The 20,101-nt window shown below is 38.8% G+C and overlaps 1 non-coding gene across 1 annotated transcript; it reads right to left on the minus strand.

The window, feature by feature from the left end:
- Window positions 1-2,102: 2,102 nt before the first annotated feature.
- Window positions 2,103-2,209, minus strand: LOC132651887 (U6 spliceosomal RNA). Its single transcript, XR_009589437.1, has one exon. It is a non-coding gene; the product is annotated as a U6 spliceosomal RNA (small nuclear RNA).
- Between the last annotated feature and the right edge of the window lie 17,892 nt (window positions 2,210-20,101).

Consider the following 20,101-nt stretch of genomic DNA (forward strand, 5'->3'; position numbering starts at 1 on the left):
TTGTGAAATATAGACTTTTGAATTAAGTCCTAAAGATTGTTTGGATTTCCTCGGTGTCTGATGTCATGTCCCCCTTTTTTCAGTTCTGATTTTGTTGATTTGGATGGTGTCTCTCTACCTTTTAGTTAGTTTGGATAAAGGTTTGTTTGTCTTTTTCATTTTCTCAAAGAACCAGCTCTTGGTTTCATTGATTCTTTGAATTGTTTTATTTGTATCTAATTTATTGATTTCAATGATGTGTTTGGTAATTTCCTGCCATCTGCTCCTTTTTGGTGTTTCTGCTTCTTTTTTTTCTAGGGTTTGGAGATCAGCCATTAATTTGCTTGAATGAGATGTTTCAAATTACTTCTTAAAGGCACTTGGCACTATGAACTTTCCTCTTAGGACTGCTTTCATTGTTTCCCATAAGTTTGGATATGTTGTGCCTTCATTTTCATTGAATTCTAGACTTTAATTTCTTGATTTCTTCCCAGACCCAGCTGTCACTTGGTAGCAAGTTGTTCAGTTTCCATGTGTGTGTAGGTTTTTTGCTATTTTTTGTTGATGTTGAGGTCCAGCTTTATTCCATGGTGGTCAGATAAGATACAAGGGATTATTTCAATCTTTTTGTATCTGTTGATGCTTGCATTGTGACCAACTATATGGTCTATTTTGGAGAATGTTCCATGAGATGCTGAGTTAAAGGCAAATTCTTCTGTCATTGGGTCTATTGTTCTCTAAATATCTGTTAGGTCCATTTGATCCATGACCTCTGTAAGAGACATTGTTTGTTTGCTTAAGTTCTGTTTTGTTGACCTGTGTTTTCTTGATGGTGGGGTATTGAGGTCTCCCACTATTAATGTTTGGGGATATATGTGTGGTTTAAGTTTTATCAGTGTTTCTTTTACATTTGTGGGTGCCCTTGTATTTGGGGCATAGATGTTCTGATTTGTGATTTCTTCTTGGTGATGTTGCAATTTTCCCTTGATGAGTATGAAGTGTCCTTGCCTAACTCTTTTTTATTAATTTTTGTTGAAAGTCTATTTTCTCAGCTATTAGAAAGGCTCCTCCTGCTTGCTTATTTGGGTCCATTTGCTTGGAAAGCCAGCCCTTTACACTCAGGTAATATTTATCTTTGTGACTTAAATGTGTTTCTCTATGCAACAATTTCTAGGTCTTGTTTATGCATCCATTCTGTTAGTCTGGGTCTTTTTATTGGAGAATTGAGTCCACTGCTATTGAGAGAAACTAATGACCAGTGGCTGTTAGATCCTTCAATTTTGACATTGGCTGTGGTAATAAGTTTGTGTGCTTGTTTGGTTTTTGCTTTACTCTAGAAAAGTTAATTTTGTCCAGTGTTTTCTTGAAAGTAGCTAGTTTTCTTGGGTTGTATTTTTTTTTCTTCTAGTATATTCTCTAACACTAGATTTGTATGTAGGTATTGTTGAAATTTGTTCCTGTCATTGAATATCTTGTTTACTCTATCTATGAGGATGGAGAGTTTTGCTGGGTATAGTAGCATGGACTGACATCTCTGTTCTCTTAGGGCTTGCATGATATTTGTCCAGGCCTTTCTGGTTTTCATAGTTTCTGTTGAGAAGTCAGGTGTGATTCTCTTGGGTTTGCCATTATGTTACTTGGCCTTTTTCTCTTGCATCTTTTAGTATTTTTTTTTTCTTTTTTTTTTGTGTGAATTTACTCTTTTGATTATTAGGTTGTATGAAGGTTTTCTTTTCTGGACTAATTTATTGGATGTTCTGTAGACCTCTTATATTCTTATTGGCCTCTCCTTTAAGATGGAGAAATTTTCTTCAATGATTTTGTTAAAAATATTTTCTAGGCCTTGGAGGAGGGAATCTTTTTTTCCCTCTATTCCTCTTATTCTTAGGCTTTGTCAATTTATTTTTTCTTGAATTTCATGGATGGTCTTTGTCAGGAAATTCTTATATTTAACATTTTCTTTTAAAGTTACTTTGATTTCTTCCATTTTATCTTCCACACCTAAGATTCTTTCTTCCATCTCTTGTAGTATATTGGCTATGCTTACCTCTGTAGTTCCTGTTTTCTTCCCTCAGTTTTTCTCTCCACAATTTCTTCTTAGTTTTTTCTTTAATTTCTCCAACAAAAATATGGAACATTACATGAATTTTCATGTCATCCTTAAGCAGGGGTCATGCTAATTTTCTCTGTATTATTCCAATTTTAATATATTTGCTACCTAAGTGAGCACCACATATTTCTTTCAAATGTCATTAATAACGTCACATGTACTTGAGTTTCACATTATCAGAGATTCAATTATTAATTGTTAAATGCACAGATATGTCCTCAGTCAGTGACTTATTTTCTGTAAAAATACTCCCTGAACAAGGCAAAATTTTGAAGAAAAAGTGTTAAATTGTGAAGTTGCTTGTATTTTTAAAGAGACCATCCATGATGTTAAGTCAGCTTGCAGTCACCTTGTTGTAGTCCTTCACCAAAACTGAGAGCTTTTCATACTGAACCACAAGCAGAAGCCAGAGAGGAGACTGAAAGAGACAGACAGAGAGATCTAGAGAGACATCTTCAGAAATAGAGACCAAGGCCACCAGAAACAAAGATATAAAGTGACAGAGACCTAGAGACAGAGATAGTATTCTGTCTGGTCATTTTCATTGGCATATCAAGCTCGAAGCACACCCCCCATAATAAAATTCCAAAACAAATTATGTTTTTTAATATTTTAATTTTAATTTTTATTAATTATACTTTATTCACTTTGTTTTCCCCCATAAAACCTCACATGCTGCCAAGCCCACCTTCCATCCCCATCCTCCACGCATGCCCTCCACAAGTCCACTGAAAGGGGAGGGCTTCCTCTCCTTCGTTCTGATCCTTGTCTATCAGATCTCATCAGGAGTGGCTGTATTTCCTTTTTCTGTGACCTAGTAAGGCTGCTCCCACATCAGGGTGAGGTGATTAAAGAATAGCCCAATGAGCTCATTTCAGAGGCAGTCCCTGTTCCCATTATTATGGAACCCACATGGACACTGAACTGCCATGGGCTACATCTGTACAGGGGTTCTAGGTTTTCTCCTTATATGGTACTTGGTTGGAATATGAGTTTCAGGAAAGATCCCTGTGCTCAGAATTTGGCTTTTTTTGATCTCCTTGTCGAGCTCCTGGCCTCTCCAGATCTTACTAGTTTCCATTTCTTTCATTAGATTCCATGCACTCTGCCCAGGAGTTGGCCATACGTTTCAGCATCTGCATTGATAGTCTGCAGGGCAGAGCCTTTCAGAGTCCCTCTGTGGCAGGCTCCTGACTTGTACCATGTTTTCTGCTACTTCTGATGTCCATCCTTTTTGCCTTTTGGGATAGGGATTAAGCATTTTAGCCAGATTCCTCCCTCTTGATTAGTTTTCTTTTGGTGTACAGATTTGAGTAGATTTATACTATATTATATGTACATGAGTGAGTACATGCCATGTGTGTCTTTCTGCTTCTGGGATAGGACACTCAGGATGATCCTTTCTAGTTCCCACAATTGACCTGCAAATTTTATAACTTCCTTTTTTATTTTTGAGTTATATTCCATTGTGTAGATGTACCACAATTTCTGTATCCATTTTCACTTGGGGAAGGACATCTGGATTGTTTCAATTGTCTAGCTATCACAAATAAAGCTGCTGCAAATGTGGTTGGGTAAATGTCCTTATTGTGTACTTGAGCTTCTTTTGGATATATGCCTAGAAGTCGTATAGCTGTATATTGATGAAGCATTATTCCTAGTTGTCTGAGTAAGTGCCATATTGATTTCCTGAGTGGTTGTACAAGTTTACATTCCCGCCAGCAGGGAGAAAATTTCCATTTTCTCCACAATCTCTGTAGAATGTGCTGTCAATTGAGTTTTTGATTGGCCATTCTCTTAAGGTGTAATCTTACATAGTTGTAAGATGAAATATCAGGGATGTTTTGATTTGCATTTCCCTGATGGTGAATGATGTTGCACATTTCAGTGTTTCTCTGCCATTAATTTTGTTGCTTTTCAACTTCCTTAGTTCTTTACATATACTGGATATTAGCCTCTGTCATATAAAGGGTTTATGAAGAGTCTCAATCTGTAGATATATGTTTCTTTTGTCCTTTGCTTTACAGAAGCTTTTCAGTTCCATGAGGTCCCATTTACTGAGTGTTGCTCTTAGAGCCTATGCTATTGCTGTTCTGTTCAGGAAGTTGTCTCCTGTGCCAATGAATTAAAGGCTCTTTCCCACTTTTTCTTCAAACCAATTTAATATATCTCTTTTTATGTTGAGGTCTTTGATTCACTTGGACTTTAGTTTTGTGGAGGTGATAATTATGGATCTATTTGCATTTTTCTACATGTAGACAATCCAGTTAGACCAGCACCATTTGTTGAAGGTGCTATCTTTTTTCCATTGTATGATTTTTGAATCTTTGTCAAAAATCAGGCATCCATAAGTGTGTTTGTTTCTGGGTCGTTTGTTCATTTCCACTGATCAACCATTTTGTTTCTATGCCAATACCATGCAGTGTTTATTACAGTTGTTCGATAGTATAGCTTGCCTCCAGGAGATCTTTTACTGGTATGGAGTATTTTAGAAATTCTGTTTGTTTGTTTTTTTCTTTCTTTCTTTTTTCTTTTTCCATATGAAGTTGAGATTTTTTCTTTCAAGTTCTGTAAAAAATCCTGTTGGTAATTTGATGGGAATTGCATTAAATATGTAGATTGCTTTTCATAAGATGGCCATTTTTCTTTTTTATTTATTTTATTTTATTTTTCTTTATTAATTACACTTTATTCAGTTTGTATTCCCCCCGTGGTTCCTTTCCTCCTCCTATCCCAATCACTTCCTTCCTCCACCCTCTGCTTGCATGCCCCTCCCCAAGTCCACTGATAAAGGAGGACTTCTTTCCTTCCTTCTGATCCTAGTCAATTAAGTTTCATCAGGAGTGGCTGCATTGTCTTCTTCTGTGCCCTGTAATGCTGCTTCCCCATTAGGGGGAGGTAATTAAAGAGCAGGCCAATCAGTTCATGTCACAGACAGTCCCTGTTCCTATCACAATGAAACCCACTTGGATACTGAACTGCCATGGGCTACATCTGTGCAGGGGTCTTAGGTTATCTCTATGCATAGTCCTTGGTTGGAATAGCAGTCTCAAGAAAGACCCCTGTGCATTGTGATGTCATCATAGCATGGTAATCTCAAATAGGATTGTGATCTCATCATAGCATTGAGATATCCTAATATCATTGTAAAGTCATATCTTTTTGAAGTCATGATAGCATTGTAATGTCATAATTCAATTGTGATGTCATAACAAAATCATGTCATAATAGCATTGTGATGTTGTAATAGCATTGGGACTTCTTAATAGCATTGTTATGTCATGATGACATTGTGATGTTAATAGCATTATGAAGTCATCAGAGTATTGTGATGTCCTAATATCATTATGATGTCATACCACAATCATGTTGTGATCTTCTAATAGCATGCTGAGGTCATAATACAAGTGTGAAGTCATAAAACCATTGTGATGGCATAAAACTCTGATGTTAAAATAGTATTGAAGTGACATCATGATGGCATTATAGCATTTTGATGTTTTAATACCACTATGATCTTATAATACCATTGTGATCTCACAATACCATTGTGATATGATAATCCTCATGTGATGTCAGGATAGCATTGAGATGTCATAATTGCATTGTTGTGTTATAATATTATTGTGATGTTATAAATCCACTGTGATATTGTTCCATATGATGTCATAATAGCAGTGTGATGTCCTACTTGCATTGTGAAGTCATAATAGCACTGAGATGTCATGACAACGTTGTAATAAGATAATGCAAGTGAGATGTCATAATAAAATTTTAATGTCATAATAGCATTGTGATGTCATAATATCAATGTGATGTCATAATAGAATTGTGATCTCATAATACTATTGTGAAGTCATAATAGCATATGAGTTAATAATACCATTGTGCATAGACTCATTGGAATTTGTTCAGAGTCTCAGTGCCAAGGCCATTAAAGAAAACAGAGTTCATCCTTACCACACCATGTCACCACACCTAAGAAGAAGACATCAGTCCTGAAGAGCTCTATATTTAATCACCTTAATCACAGTTTTACTTATGTATTTATTTATTATGATGTGTTCACTTTGTATCCCTTCTGCTGTCCTCTCCTCCTTCCAGTCCCACCCAGCCTCCTCCATCTACCCCTATGCCCTTTCTGTAGTTCCCTGATAAGAGAGGCCCTCCTCCCCCTTCTTCCTGACACTAGCTTATCAGGTATCACCAAGGCTGGCTGCATCATCTTCCTGTATGGCCTAATTCTCAGGACATTTTTCTCCTTGTGTCTTCAATTGTCTCTAATTATGACATCCTTCTTGCCTCCTCTTCTGTAAGCTTCCCAGAAATCTGAGGTGAGGGTGAGTTTCATAGTGAAATCCCATTTAGAGTTGTGTGTTTTAAGGTCTCTCTCTCTGCATAATATCAGACTCTGGGTCTGTGTATGCAATAGCATTTGATGCAGAAGGCATCATTTCTGTGGATGCAAAAATATGGCACAAATCTTTCAGTTGAGGGTAGAGAGCAACATATTTTAATAACAACAGCCTGTGTACTTGAAAATTTCTGAGGATAGCCTTTTCCAACATCTCAATTAACAGCCACCAAATTCTCCTACTGGAACACAAGGAAGGTTACAATAGGTGGCCTATCGGAACTTTTCCCCCCACTTTTAAGAGACCATCTAATAAGTGAATACATATCCGTTTTTGTCTTTCGGCATTGTAGTTACTTCACCCAGTATGATTTTTCCTGGTTCCATCTATTTGCCTGAAATATCTTGATGTCATTTTCTTTGCTGAATAATACTTTGTTATGGAAATATTCCACGTTTTTTTCCCAGAGAAGATTGTCAGTCCTGTTCTTTATAACTTGGAAGTTACTGGGACATTAATCATTGTATTTTATGACAAACTATCAGGATAATTATGTTCTTTTAGCCTTGAAGTCCCTCCAACATCTTTGACTTCCTGGTGATTTGAATTGCATTGTCTGCTTGAAGCTTTCTATTTACATGTAGAGTCCCTAGTGATGAAATGTATGTGAAACATTAGGAGTTATGGCCACGTTAGATAATAAAATTTCTATTGAGGTTATATTATAGGAGGGTGTGCTTTGAGGTTGATGTTCCAATGAAAGTGACCAGACAGAATGGATTCTCTTCCTCTCAGTATCTGTCACTTTTAAACTTTGTTTCTATAGGTGTTGTTATCTCTACTTCTAAATCTTTCTCTCTAGCTCTATCTCTCTTATCTCTATCAGTCTCCCTCTCTCTTCATTGCTGCATGTGGTTCAATATGAAAATCTCTCAGTTAGTCTCAAGTTCTACAATAAGATAACTGCTTGCTGACAGGACATCATGGATGGTCTCTGTTAAAATATAAGCAAGGTCCTAATTAAAAGCTTTTTTCTGAATTTTTCTTTCCAGGTCTGTAAGGAATTGTGTTGGCAATTTGATGGGAATTACATTAAATCTGTAGATTGCTTTTGGTAAGATGGCCATTTTTACTATGCTAATCCTGCCAAGCCATGAGCATGGGAAATCTTTTTACCTTCTGATATCTTCTTCTATTTCTTTCTTTAGAGACTTGAAATTTTTTTCACACAAGCCTTTGACTTGCTTGGTTAGGGTTACACCAAGGTACTTTATGTCATTTGTGGCTATTGTGAAGGGTGTTGTTTCTCTAATTTCTTTCTCAGCCCTTTTGTCTTTTGTATACAGGAGTGCTACTGATTTTTTTGAGTTAATTTTGTATCCGGCCACTTTGCTGAAGGTGTTTATCAACTTCGTATGGAATAACAAGAAACCAAGAATTGCTAAAACAATCCTCTACAATGAAAGATCTTCTGGAGGTATCTTCATCCCTGATCTCAAGCTGTACTATACAGCAACAGTTATAAAAACTGCATGGTACTGGCATAGAAACAGGACGGTGGATCAATGGAACTGTACAGAAGACCCAGAAATAAACGCAAACACTTATGGACACCTGATTTTTGACAAAGATGCCAAAACCATACAATGGAAAAAAGATAGCATCCTCAACAAATGGTGCTGGAACAACTGGATGTCTACATGTAAAAAAATGCAAAGAGATCCATACTTATCACCCTGCACAAAACTGAACTCCAAGTGGATCAAAGACCTCAACATAAAACCAGACACATTAAATCAGCTAGAAAAAAAAGTCGGAAATACCCTAAAACTCATTGGTACAGGAAAAAAACTTCCTGAACAGAACACCAACAGCACAGGCTCTAAGAGTAACAATCAGTAAATGGGACCTCATGAAATTGAAAAGCTTCTGTAAAGCAAAGGACACAGTCATCAAAACAAAGTGACTGCCTACAGATTGGGAAAGAATCTTCACCAACCCTTTATTTGACAGAGGACTCATATCCAGTATATATAAAGAACTAAACAAGCTGAAAAGCAGCAAACCAAGTAATCCACTTAAAAAATGGGGAACAGAGCTAAACAGAGAATTCTCTGTAGAGGAATATGGAATGGCAGAGAAGCACTTAAAGAAATGCTCAACCTCACTAGCCATTAGGGAAATGCAAATCAAAACAACCCTGAGATTTCACCTTACACCCATGAGAATGGCCAAGATAAAAAACTGAAGTGACAACACATGCTGGAGAGATTGTGGAGAAAGGGGGACCCTTCTCCACTCATGGTGGGAGTGTAAACTTGTACAACCACTCTGGAAATCAATCTGGTGCTTTCTCAGACAACTAGAAAAAGCGCTTCCTCAAGATCCAGTCATACCACTCCTAGGCATATACCCAAAAGAGGCTCAAGTACACAAAAAGGACATTTGCTCAACCATGTTTGTAGCAGCTTTATTTGTAATAGCCAGAAGCTGGAAACAGCCCAGATGCCCCTCACCCGAAGAATGGATGCAGAAACTGTGGTACATCTATAAAATGGAGTATTACTTAGCAATGAAAAATAAGGAAATCATGAAATTTGCAGGTAAATGGTGGGACCTTGAAAGGATCATTCTGAGTGAGTTGTCCCAGAAGCAAAAGACACACACGGTATATACTCACTCATATAAACATACAACATAGAATAAACCCACTAAAATCTGTACATCTAAACATACTAAGCAAAAGAGAGGACCCTAACTAAAATGTTCAATCCCTATCCTGAAAGGCAAAGAGGAAGGACATCAGAAGAAGAAGAAAACAGGAAACAACCTAGGAACCTGCCACAGAGGGCCTCTGAAAGCCTCTGCCATGCAGACTGTGAAAGCAGATGCTGAGCCTGATGGTCAACTGTTGGGCAGAGTGAATGGAATTTTATGTAAGAAGTGGGAAATAGTAAGAGCTGGAGAGGACAGGACATCCACAAGGAGAGCAACAGAACAAGGAAATTTGAACACAGGGAGCTTCCCAGAGACTCATACTCCAACCAAGTATTATTCATGGAGATAACCTAGAACCCTGACAATGCAGCCACTTCTGATGAGAACTGATAGACTAAGATCAGAAAGGAGAGGAGGACCTTCCCTATCAGTGGACTTGGGGAGGGACATGTATGCAGAAAGGGGGGGGTTGGACCAGGAGGGGAGAAGGGAGGGGCTTATGGGGGGATACAAAATGAATAAAGTGTAATTAATAAAAAAAAAGTTTTTTTGTTCAAAGAGTTGCCTTGGTCAGGGATTATTTTCCCAATAAGTAATTCACTGAGGACACACCTGTTTATTTAACAAATAATAATGGAATCTGTGATAATGTGTAACTCACATGTCAAAGGAACCTGACTTTATTAATGACCACTTGAAAGAAATATGTTACAATATTCCTGAATTAAGTGTCTTGGACACAGTAATTGTCATCTCTGGGTAGTGTGCTTTCAGCTGCCTAGATTGAGGCATGTAGGGCTTCTCAGCCTTTCTCCCAGGCAGGCCATCCACTTGGGCCTTTTATTAACTGGCTCCTGAAACTCTTACTGGCTCTCACCTTCTTTATGACATCATTCTCCCTCTCAGCCAATCAGCATGTGATAGAAGACTGAGATTTTCATGGAGTGGAGTAAACAATCTTTCATCAGTGTCAGTACCTCTGATACTGTTCACACCTGACTTTTTCTTGTGAAACCCAACAAGCCTTATTTCATTCCTTTATCCAGATCCCACACATTTACTCTTGTTAACCTCTGTGACAATGTCAGGTAGGAAATGAATCTTTAATATTTATTTAATTGGACAGTTTCCTATGTAGGGAAGCTTCAAAGTGATATAGGATTAAGGTGAATATAAGGAATGAATGACAAGGTGGTCTCATAATGTGGTCTTGTATCCAAAATTACCTAGTTTGTGACTTAGAACTGAGCTGTTACTTGTGTACTCAATAAATGTACCTTCACATTCTTATTGATATTATAGGATAGCAGAAATTAGGGTTTCCTGTGATATTGAGTCTTTAAAAGCAGGGACAAAGAAAAAGAAAAGAAAAAAAAAGGATACTTAAATTCAAAAATTTCTACTTGAATTACTGGCTTGTGTTTCATTTAAAAAAGAAACTCATTAATTTAAGTTTAGGATTAGTACAGAATTTCTAAAATGGTCCAATATATGTTTCTATCAATTTGTATTCTGTATGTAAATAAAACTAATTAGCAGTTACTGCTGGGTCACCAATAGTGCATCATTGTCTCATGAAGGAGAGAGATAAAAACACTTCCCTTTGTAGCCATTCAAAAAAATAAAATAAAAAAGAAAAAGAAAACAAGCAGTGAAAGAGAAGGAAACCAGGGATTCATTTGGCTGAAATAAAGAAATAAAGAAAGATCTGTGAGTATCAAAGGAGAGCTAATGGGCAATAAACTCTTTAAGAGCCTGTGCTCTTCCACACTAGTTTTTCCAACCCTCTATGAACAGGTTTACATGGGTGATCTAGCTGGAGTGGCAGCTGTGTCCTACTCAGGGATCAGTGAGGAACTGTGCTGGTTCTGGGGTTTAAAGTTCAAACTTGGCCTTCAGGACAGAGAAATGTGTACATGTTATATGTCTAGAACAGAAGAGCAGTTGCTTTTCTTGCTGAGTTCCTCAAGACAAACATGTAAATGTAGTGTTAGTGCGAGGACTGCTTGTTCAGAGGTGCCACCTGAGCTCAGGATGTCTGAGGTAGCTGGGTAAACACTAGTTTATGTCTAGAATTCTCTGCTACATAATGAGTTCCTGGAAAGCATACCTTACAAAGTCAAACTCTGTCCTCCATTAGTGGAATCCTTTCTCCATATTAAAAGTCCTTGTAAAAGTTGTCAACATATTATTCTTTTGATTTTGTGGGAATTTCATGTAATATACATTACACTCATTTTCTATTGCTCCCAGGTTCAAATTCCTACCCATGTATCACACTATTTTTTTCCTTTAAAATATATCAATAGAAATATGTATTATTTATTTATTCATTGGAACATGATCAGATTCTCAGTGACATGTCCCTTAAAGAAAACTGAGTTCATCCTTTCTGCACCCTGGTACCACCCCAAGAAGAAACCATCAGTCCTGTAGAGCCCTATACTTCATTACCTTTATCACAGTTTTTCTTAAATATTTACTTATTACAATTGGTTCATTTTGTATCCCCTCTACTGCCTACTCCCCTTCTCCTTCCAGTTCTACCTAGCCACCTTCTACCCTGTGCTTTTCTGTAGTTCCCTAATAGAGGAGACCCTCCTCCCCCTTCTATCTGAACAGAGCTTATCACATCTCTTCATGGCTGGCTACATCATCTTCCTCTGTGGCCTGAACCTCATGCATTTTTTTCCATGTGTCTTCAATTCCCTCTATTTATGACACACTTCCTGGCTTCTCTCCTGCAGGATGCCCAGAGCTCTGAGAGGAGGGAGAATTTCATAGGGAAATTCCATTCAGAGATGGGTGTTTTAAGGTCTCTCTCTCTGCGTAATATCGGACTGTAGGTCTCTTTATGCAATCCCATTTGATGCAGAAGGAAGCATCTCTGTGGATCCAATAACATGTCACTCATCTATCACTGGAGGTCAGGGAGCAACATATTTTAATAACAACAGACTGGGTTGCATGAAAATTTTCATGGAATGTTCTGGACCAACAACTCATTTCACTACCATACAATTTCCCCATTTGGAAGAGTGGTGTGATCACAATAAATTGGCTTTTGAAACTTAATCCAGAATATTAGGAGACCTCCTAATAAGTGAATACATACCATATTTGTCTTTTTGCATTTTAGTTACTTCACCCAGGATGATTTTTCCTGTTTCCATCAATTTGTCTCAGAGTGTTCATGATGCCATTTTCTTAGTTGAATAATAATCCACATTTTCCCCAAAGGAGATTGTCATTTATGATCTTTAGACCGAGGAAGTTGATTGGACTTTAATCTTTTTAATGAATGAAAAAATATATATATCAAGATAAGTATGTTCTTTTAGCCTAGAAGTCCCTCCATCTTCTTCCACTTCCTGTTAATTTGAATTGCAATGTCCCTTTGATGCTCTCTATTTACATGTGGAGTCCCCAGTGAGGAAATGTCTTATATAGATTAGGAGTGATGATCTTGTTGGATAATATAATTCCTGTTGGAGTTATAATATACGAGGGTGTGCTTTGAGGTTGATATGGTAAGCAAAGTTACCAGACAGAATGGAATCTCTGTCTCTCAGTCTCTGTCACTTTATATATTTGTTTATTTAAGTCTTGGTCCCTCTATCTTAATCTGTCTCTCTAGTACTCTCTCTCTCTGTTTTTTTCCTCTCTCTCTCTCTGTCAACCTCTCTCTGCCTGCCACTTTTGGTACAGTATGAAAAGCTCTCAGTTCTCCTGAAATACTACAACACAATGACTGTTTGCAGAAGTATTCCTAGATGGTCTCTGTAAAAATATAAAAAGGTCCCAATTAAACCCATTGTGTTCAAAGATTTACCTTTGTCAGGGAGAGTTTCCCCCCACAGTAATTCACTGACTGAGGACATGTCTGTACATTAAACAAATAATAAGGGAATCTGTGATAATGTGAAACTCACATGTCAAAGACATATGACTTTATTAATGACCACTTTAAATATGTGCCAATTTTTCTTGTAATGACTGGCTCCTGAATCTCTAACTGGCTTTCACCTGTTTCATGATATTATTCTCCCTCTCAGCCAATCAGCACCTGAGAGAATCTTGAGGTTTTCATGGTGATGAGTAATCAAACTTTCCTCAGTGTCCAGAAACTCTGATCCTGACTCAGTTGACTTTTTCTTGTGACACCCAACAATCCTTTATCTCATCTCTATCCAATCCCATACCTTTACTCCTGTTTACCTCTGTGACATTCTCAGGTAGGAAAGGAAACTTAAATGTTTATTTAATTGGAAGGCTTCCTAAGTAGGCCACTTCAAAATGAAGTGGGATTAAGAGGAATGTACAGAATGACAATGAGATCTCCTACTATGGTCTTTGTTCTGAAATTTTGTAGGTTCTGACTTAGAACTGAGCAGTTACTGTTGTATTCAGTAAATGTACCTTCACATTTTATTGATATGATAGGCTAGCAGGGCCTAGGTTTTCCTGCTGTAGAGTCTTTAGGAGCAGCAAAAACAGTAGGAAACCAGCCAATTCCTGGGACTTGTTTGGCTTAAACAGAGTAAGATGATTGAGTGTGAAAGCAGAACTAAAGGGCAATAAACTTTTTTACAGCTGTGGCTGTATGACACTAGGTTTGGCAACCATCAATGAAAGGGTAACCTTGACTGCCCTGTCCATTTCAGCAACTATGTGCTACTCTGAGTAATCCTCCATGTCCTGGGGTTTACAGTTAAAACTTGGCCTTCAGGACAGAGAAATGAGTCCCTGTTATATGCCTAGGACACAAGAACAGCTGTTTCCTGCTGTGGTGCTTTAGACAAACCTGAATAGCATGCCTTACAAAGTCAAACCCTGCCCTCCATTAGCAGAATCATTTTTCTATGTCAAAAGTCATTGTAAATATTATCAACATATTATTTTTTTGATTATGTTGGAATTTCATACAAATAATATCACACTACTTATACATTGCTCCCAGGTTCAAATTCCTACACATGTGTCACACTAAAATATTTTTTCTTTAAAATACATCACTTGAAGTAAATGTTCATATATTCATTGAAATATGATCAGAGTCTCAGTGGCAAGTCCTTAAAGAAAACTGAGTTCATCCTTGCTGCAATCTGACACCATCCCCAAGAAGAAGGCATCAGTCCTGTGGAGCTCTATACTTCATCATCTTGATCACTGTTCTTATGTGATTATTAATTAAGTTTTGTTCATTTTATATCCCTTCTGCTGCTGCCTACTCTCTCTAATCATTCCAGTCCAACCCACTCTCCTTAATCTACCACTATTCCTGTTCTCTAGTTCCCTGATAGGGGAGGCACTCCTCTCCCTTCTATCTGACCCTAGCTTATCAGGTCTCATCAAGGCTTGCTGTATCATCTTCCTCTGTGGCCTGATTCTCAGGACATTGTTCTCCTTGTGTCCTCGATGCTCTGTACTTATGGCACATTTCCTGCCTCCTCTACTAAAGGTTTCCCAGAGCTTTGAGGGGACAGAGAATGTCATAGAGAAATGCCATTTAGAGCTGGGTGTTTTAAGGTCTGCATAATAAAGGACTGTGGGTCTCTGTATACAATCCCATCTGATGCAAAAGGAAGGATCTATGTGGGTATAAGATCATGCCACTGATCTATCAGTTGAGGGCAGAGAGCAGCATAATTTAATGAAATCAGCATGGGTTGCTTGAATTTACTTAAGATGCCCAAGCCCAAAAACTCAATTAACTGTCACCCATTCTGCTTAGTAGAACACTGGTTTGTTCACAATAGATGGCCTATTGGTACTTTATCATACAATATTAGGAGACTACCTAATAAGTGAATACATACCATATTTTCCATCTATATTTTAGTTACTTCACCCAGGAAGATTTTTCCTGGTTCCACCCATTTGCCTGAAAATATAATGATGTCATTTTCTTAGCTGAAAAATATTCTCTTATGGAAATATTCCACATTTTCCTCAAAGAATATTGTCAGTCCTGTTCTTTAGTCCTTAGAAGTTGCTGGGACTTTAATCATTCTACTGAATGAAAAAATATCTAGATAACTATATTCTTTTAGCCTAGAAGTACCTCCATCTTTTTCCACTTCCTGGTGATTTGAATTGCATTGTTCTCTTGAAGCTCATCTATTTACATGTGGAGTCTCCAGTAAGGACATATCTGGGAAGTGTTAGGAGGTATGGCCTTATTAGATAATATAATTCTTATTGGAGTTATATTGTAGGAGCGTATGCTTTGAGTCTGATATGTCAATGAAAGTGACCTGACAAAATTGAGTCCCTGTCTCATGGTCTTTATCACTTTAAATCTTTGTTTCTGTTGATCTCAGTTCTCTCTATTTCTGAATAGTTCTCTCTAGCACTTACTCTCTCTGTCTCTCTCAATGTCCTTCTCCCGGCCTGCTGCTTTTGGTTTAGTATAAAAACCTCTCAGTTCTGCTGAAGGATTACAACAAGATATCTCCTGGCTCATGTGACATCATGGTTCATCTCTCTAAAAATTAATCAAGGTACCAATTAAAACCTTTTTATTTAAATATTTGCCTTTGTCAAGGAGCATTTTCAAAGTAAGTAATTCACTGAGTAAGGGCATATCTGTGCATTTAATAAATAATAAATGAATCTTTGATAATGTGAAGCTCGCATGTCAAGGCCACCTGAATGTTTAATGAACAGTTGAATGAAATATATGACCATTTTCAATCTTGGACACAGGAACTGTCATCTCTGGATTGTGTGCTCTCAGCTGCCCAATTTGACACAGATCTGGTCAGCCTTTCTCTCAAGCAGTCTGTCCACTTGGCCCATTTAATAACTGGCTCCAAAAACTCTTACTGGCTTTCACCTGTTTCTTGACATCATTCTCCCTCTCAGCCAATCAGCATCTGAGAAAATCTTGGGGTTTCCATGGAGATGCATGAACAAAATTTCCTCAGTGTCCAGTATTTCTGACTTTGTGTACATATGACTTTTTCTTCTGAAACCCAGCAAGTCTTTATCTCATCACTTTATCCAGATCCCACACCTTAACAAATCCTGTTTAGCTCTGTCACAGTCAGGTAGGAAATTAAATTTTAATCTTACTTTTTTAATTGGGCAGCTTCCTAAGTAAGGAAGTTTCAAAGTGATATGGGATTAGGGGGAATGTACCAAATGACAAGGTGGTCTCCTACTGTGGTCTTGGATCTGAAATATCCTAGATTGTGACTTTGACCTGAGCATTTACTGGCATACTGACTTAATGGACCTACATATTTTATTGATATAATAATTTGGCAGGGTGTAGGTTCTCCTGGTTTATTTAGTCTTTAAAAGCAGGGAAAGAAAATGAAACCAGACAATTCCTGGGACTGGTTTGGCTGAAACAGAGAAAGAAAATGAGTGTAAAAAGAGAATTGAAGGGCAATAAAATCTCTGACAACTATTGCTTTACCACACTTGTTTTGCCAACCCTCTGCGAGCAGGTTTTCTTGGCTGACCTGGCTAGATGTGCAGTTGTGTCCTACTCATTGGTCAGTGAGGAACCCTCCTTGTCCTGGGGATTTCACTTAAAAATTTTTCCTTCAGGACATATAAATGGGTCAGTGTTATATGCCTAGGATACAAGAGCAGCTGTGTTCCTCCTGTGGTCCTCCAGACAAATCCTCTAAATGTAGTGTTCATGCCAGGTCTGCTTGTTCAGAGGTGCCATCTGAGCTTATGATGTCAAAGGTAGCTGAGTAATCACTTCTTCATTGCTAGCATTCTCTTCTACATAGAGTTCCTGGAAAGCATGCCTTACAAAGTCAAACTTGGACATTTTTAGCAGAATCTTTTCTTCAAGTTAATGTCATTATTAAAGTTGACAACATATTTTATTGCTTTTGTGGTAATTTCATATAATCTAAATTATATTTCTTTTCCATTGCTTCCAGGTACAAATAGCTTCCCATGTGTGTTAGGAAATGTGCATCTGTGAAGATTACACGATGGGTTCACAAATCACACCATGAGACTGGTTCCCCATGGGAGGTTTATGACGGGAAGGGAAAAGAGGTCGAAGAGATAAGAGGCAGAAGGGGGGGAACTCCAGGAATTCTCTTATTTGGTGACCCAGGGCATGTGCAGGTAGTTCCAGGTGGTCAGCATGTGGTCTGGTGTCTTCACAAATCCCTGATAACTGGTTTGTCAGGTCCCTTGGGGCTGGCTGTAGAGACACCTGCTTACTGATCCCAACATTTCTCCCTTTTTGTTTTGTTAAAAAGTGAGTAGTCAGAAGAGGTGATGGTGGGGGAAGGGCACAGGGAATACTTTTGCTCTTCAAGCTACTTCCTGCTGATTAGGGGCATTGTCCTTCTCAGGGTACAGCTGGTCCCCACCATCGCAGTCATAGTCATCTGGCTCTGTGGGTAGAGGTTGATAATCCTGTAAGAGTAACTGACTAATGGTTTGGCTAGAGATTTTTTGCATTTGTTTTCAGGAGAATGTAGAGAGTAAGTTAATTAAGCAGGGCAGAAAAAGCAAAAGCAGAAAGACTGGCATGAGAGCTAAGATAAGGGGCAGAATCCATTCCATATGGGATTCTAAAAGGCCCAAGAGCTAGATGCCTCCAGCTCTTCCTTTTGTTTTTGTAAATCTGTCTGGAGTTGCTGGATTTTGTCCTTTACTATACTGGACTGGTTGACATAAAAACAGCATTCCTCCTGGAGGAAGAGGCAAAGGCCACCTTCTTTAGCTGTGAGGAGATCCAATCCACATCAGTTTTGAAGTTCTACTGCTGCCAGCGAGTCAATCTGTCCTTGGAGGGTTAGTATTGTCTAAGCCATTTTTTGGAGGTCATGGATGAACTGGGAAGAAAGCTGATAAACAAAGTTAGTGAGGTGACTAATCCTTCTGTTCTGGTCCCTAGAGCTACCTTGATTCCTGCAACAGCCAGCAGGGGTAGGATTTGAATTGCCCTCTTCCCCTGCTGGGCAGCTTTTGAGTCCACAACCAGGATTGGTAGGAGCTCTCTTTCATTTATCACCTCCAGCTCAGGGAAGAGGAGTACCAGAGCTCAAACTCCTGACCAACAAGCAGACAGACAATGGTATACATGAGTGCGACAAAGAATCAAGATGTTATTAGCCGTAGGGCATTGGGGTTGAGATGAGGTTTCAAGGATTACAGTTTTATGACAGTCTAAGGAACTTAGCATAACTACAAAGTGTGTCCCAGATGCACATAACTACAAAGTGTGTCCCAGATGCCTTGAAACTGCTTGCCATTCCAAAGAGGGTGATATGAGAAAGGAAGGGGGTTGTTGCAACATCAGAGTCAGGACAATTAGTAAATGGTGAAGTGAGGTTGCTTAACATAATCACTGCAGAGGCTGTAAGTGATACCTCTGACTTGATCCCCTGTGGCACACACAGCCAGCAAGCTTTAAAATGGCCCAGTTGGGTCACATTAAGGAGCTTGTAGGCCAAGGTCAGAGTCTAAAGTATAAGATTAAATGACAGGTTTGTGTTATCCATGAGAGGGGATGTTAGAGACGTAATAATCTTAGAGGAGTGTTTAATTATCTTTTCTTCTTCTCATTCACAGATTTTGTGTAATTGAGACATATTTTCTCTGGATATGGATAGTACTTATCAGTATATTGGGTGTGTAGAGGCAGTACAGTTTTCCAAGCACACCTGCTTCCCATCTGGCATCCCATGGGTCTTGGATGTAAAAGTAGAGGTCTTTTTATACAGGCGAAGGAGCTTCCTCTGTGCTGGTGAGTGGATTTGGCAAGACCAGTATGGATATCCATCCTTGGATTGTCAGGTCTATATTTTTGATAGATATGCTACAGGTGCAAAGGAGGGTCCCAATTGGTGGCCCAGGGCCCAGACAGCATATCCCTCTTTTTCTGTTATATAAAGTGAGAAGGGACGGGTTAGGTCTGGAAGATGTAAGGCTGGGGCCTCAAGAAGAGCCTTTTGGAACCTCTGAAAGGGCTTAGTAAAAGGTTTTAGAAGGGGTTCATTCAAAGGAACTAATACAGCCGCCTCATATAAGGGGTAGGCAAGAAGGAAAAAGGAGGGGCCCCAGGACCATAAGGTATCGGCCATTCCCAGAAACATTAATATTTCTTCTTTATTAGAGGAAACTACCAGCGACTGTATTAGGTCTTTCTGTTTAGGGTGATGCCCTTGAGGGTTGGAGTTATTGTTATTCCCAGGTAAGTGACCTCAGGAGTGGATAGCTGGACCTTGGAGGGTGAGATCCAATAGCCTCTGCTGGATAGGAAATTTAGAAGAGCAGACGTGTTAATTTGGTTAACTTGTAGGAATGGGCTAGAGAGGAGAAGGTCATCTACATACTGTATAAGTTTAGATTTATGGAGAGATAAGGAGAGTAGAACAGAGAGTAGGGCCTGGTCAAAAAGATGTGGGCTGTCCCAGAATCTCTGGGGTAAAACAGTCCAGGTAACCTGAGTAGAGACCAGGGTGTCAGGGTCAGTCCAGGTGAAGGCAAAGATATTTTGTGACTGCGTGTATAAGGGAATAGACAAAAATGCATCCTTGAGATCCAGAACTGAGAAATGGGAAGTGCCTGAGGGGATAGTGGAGAGGAGGGTATAAGGGTTAGCTACAACAGGGTAGAGAGGAATGACTGCAGAATTTAGTAGGCAGAGATCTTGAACCAGGCAAAAGGTTCCATTGGGCTTTTTAACTGCGAGGATGGGGGTGTTAAAAGGAGAGAAAGTGGGGCGGAGGAGTTTTTTTCTTAGAAGGTCAGAGATAATAGGCTTAAGTCCCCTAAGACTCTTAAGAAAAAGAGGGTATTGAGCCAGAACAATATAACGGGTGGGGTCTCGTCTTTGAATGGCGACGGGGGAATGGTGCCTAGCCACAGAAGGGTTTTGGATATCCCAGACTTGGGGGTCCACTTGAGAGGCTCTTAAAGGAAGTGACGTGTTAGAACTGATAGGTAAGTT

Source organism: Meriones unguiculatus, assembly GCF_030254825.1.
Source record: "Meriones unguiculatus strain TT.TT164.6M chromosome Y unlocalized genomic scaffold, Bangor_MerUng_6.1 ChrY_unordered_Scaffold_32, whole genome shotgun sequence".
Taxonomy (NCBI): domain Eukaryota; kingdom Metazoa; phylum Chordata; class Mammalia; order Rodentia; family Muridae; genus Meriones; species Meriones unguiculatus.